Here is a 2,185-nt window from a genome sequence, read left to right as displayed (position 1 = left end):
TGCCTTCCTTATGCTATAGCATATAGAATTTTTTTTCCTTATTTGGTTAAGGAATGTTCTTCAAGAAAACAGGAAACATGACTCAGGTCCCCGGCGCTGTTATGCACCTCATTGAGCCGACCACCCTGCCTAACAGTATGAGTGTTAAGTCAGTTGAATTCATTTGATGAGTCTTTGGGAGAGAGCGATCTGCATGTTCTCTCATGAGGGAAGATAATCTCCCAGCAAGGGGCTCACAGTAGGGAACTGACCTAAGAGAAAATGGTGTCCCTACATGAGCTCCAAAAGACTGAGGAAAGAGGGGGCCTATGGAGTAGCCCTAATGTGACCCAAAGTCATGGGAAGAAGTTCAGTCCATGGTCTTTGTAGTTCTGGAAAGAGTTTGGTTAGCTGCATTTTGAGACTAGAATTTGCCTTTTCTAATTTCCTGAGGATTGAGTCCATAAAGGATATGTAGTTTCCATTATGCCAAGGAGTTGGGCTACCTATTGACTGATTTGGCAGATAAAAGCTGGCCCATTATCTGATTGGAGAAAGAGGAGGAGGCCAAAGTGAGGGATGATTTCTTGTATGAGAAACTTTGTTAGCTCTGAGGTAGTTTCTGATATCATAGGTAAAGCCTCAATCTACCCTGAAAAAGTGAGCATGAGATTTATTTCTTTTGTTAGAGGCATGTAAGTGAAGTCAATTTGCCAGTCCTCTCTTGGGATATCTCCTGTAGCCTAATGTATTGTGAATGAGGGAGTAGGCTTTAGGGCTCCCTGTGATGAGACTGAGGAGCAGATAATGCAAGAGTCAGTGATTTGTTGTAGGAGTGAAAGAAGGTTAGGATAGGTGATAAGAGGTCTTAAGAGATGATAAAGAGGTTTAGTGCCTAGATACAGGGACCTGATAAATGTCTGTAAGAATCTGTGTGGCCTAAGATTGAGGAAGGACATAGTGGCCCTGTTTTTGTAAATAATCTCCTTGTGGTTGTGCTTCCTCTTATAATAATCATGCTTTTTCTTTTGCGAGGTAAAGGGGCTTAATGTTGGGGATTACTTACTATAAGTTGTTGAGCTGATGATTGGAGTGAGGCTTGTTTTGCTTCTCTGTCTGTGGCACAGTTGCCCCGTGAAATGGGGTCTGAGGCCACCTGGTGATCTCAGCAATGTATGATGCCTACTTTAGTTGGCATGTTAGCTATTTTTCAAAGTTGGAATATAAGCGGGTCATTAGTTATGGGAGAGCCTTTAGTAGATAGGAGCCCTTGTTCCTTCCAGATGTCAGCATATGAGTGTAAAATGTGGAAAGTATATTTAGACTCTGTGTATATGTCTGCTCTTTTGTTAGCTGTGAGGGTAACTGCTCTAGTTAGTTCAATAATTTATGCCTTTTGGGAAGAGGTTCCCAAGGGGAGAGGTTGGGATTCAATAATCTTGGTGTCAGAGAAAATTGCATATCCAGGTACCTCTTTTATTTCTGAAGTCATAAAGGAGCTGCCATCAATATACTGAGTAAAATCAGGGTTATTTCAGGAGTTGAGGAAATGTGGGAGAAATGGGGCATCAGGTCTTCTAATGCCACTTTGCAAGTATGGATTGGGGGCTTGGAAGAATTAGGGATAAGGGTTGTGGGGTTGAGAGTTGGACAGTATTCAAAGGAGAACTCAGGAGATTTGAGAAGGGTGACATAAATCAGTTGGATGCGTAAAGGAGATAGAAAGGTCATGGATTTGTGAGAAAGTAAGCCCTTAAGTCATGTGGTGAATGAATGACAGTGGTGCTCCGAAAGTCAGATTTTACTTTCTTGAGCGAGGAGGGTAGTTGCTGCCAGAGCATGGTGGCAGGCTGGCCATCCTCAGAGTGTGGGATCTAATTGCTTTGATAAATAGACAAGTGATGGGGGTGAAGGAGGGGCCCTAATTTTGTCCCAAAACTCCTAGGGCAATTTTGTGTCTCTCAGTAGTACAGAGTATAAAGGGGTGAGAAAGGTCAGGAAGTGTTAGAGCTGGGGCTGAGAGAATGGCTTGCTTAAGGGTGTTAAAACCTGAACAGATATTTGATTTTAGCTCTAGGGGTTCTGAAAGACCTCCTCGGGTGGCATGATATAGGGATTGTACCAAGAGGGTGAATTAGGAATCCAGAGATGTAGATATCCAGCTAAACCCTAGAAAGAAAGGATCTCTGTTTTTGATGCAGGGAGT

The sequence above is a fragment of the Ovis canadensis genome, chromosome 9, assembly GCF_042477335.2.
Source record: "Ovis canadensis isolate MfBH-ARS-UI-01 breed Bighorn chromosome 9, ARS-UI_OviCan_v2, whole genome shotgun sequence".
Taxonomy (NCBI): Eukaryota; Metazoa; Chordata; class Mammalia; order Artiodactyla; family Bovidae; genus Ovis; species Ovis canadensis.
This window is presented reverse-complemented; position numbering follows the sequence as displayed.